The sequence below is a fragment of the Enhydra lutris genome, unplaced genomic scaffold (genome assembly GCF_002288905.1).
Source record: "Enhydra lutris kenyoni isolate GAN:26980312 unplaced genomic scaffold, ASM228890v2 scaffoldscaffold28, whole genome shotgun sequence".
Classification (NCBI taxonomy): domain Eukaryota; kingdom Metazoa; phylum Chordata; class Mammalia; order Carnivora; family Mustelidae; genus Enhydra; species Enhydra lutris.
Window position 1 is genome coordinate 2563564 of NW_019154112.1, and position 706 is coordinate 2564269.

Genomic DNA, 706 nt, shown 5'->3' on the forward strand with positions numbered 1-706 from the left:
CGGGCTCCTTGCTCAGCAGGGAGCCTGCTTCTCCCTCTGCCTCTGCCTGCCACTCTATCTGCTTGTGCTCACTCTCGCGCTCTCTCTCTCTCTCTCTGACAAATAAATAAATAAAATCTTTAAAAAAAAAAAAAAAGTTATATGCCAATAAGCTAAGCAACCTAGATGAAATGGATGCATTCCTGGAAAACTATAAACTCCCAAAATTGAACCAGGAAGAAATCGACAACCTAAAAAGACCAATATCTAGTAACGAGATTGAGGCAGTGATCAAAAACCTCCCAAAAAACAAGAGCCCAGGACCAGACGGATTCCCTGGGGAATTCTACCAAACTTTCAAAGAAGAAGTAATGCCTATTCTCCTGAAACTGTTTCAAAAAATTCAAGGAGAAGAAAAACTTCCAGACTCTTTCTATGAAGACAGCATTACCCTGATTCCCAAACCAGGCAAAGACCCTACCAGAAAAGAGAATTTCAGACCAATATCACTGATGAATATGGATGCTAAGGTTCTCAACAAGATCCTAGCAAACAGGATCCAACAGCACATTAAAAAGATTACCCACCATGACCAGGAGGGATTCACTCCTGGGCTACAAGAATGGATCATCATTCGCAAATCAATCAATGTGATAGAACAAATTAATAAGAAAAGAGAGAAGAACCATATGGTCCTCTCAATTGATGCAGAAAAAGCATTTGACAA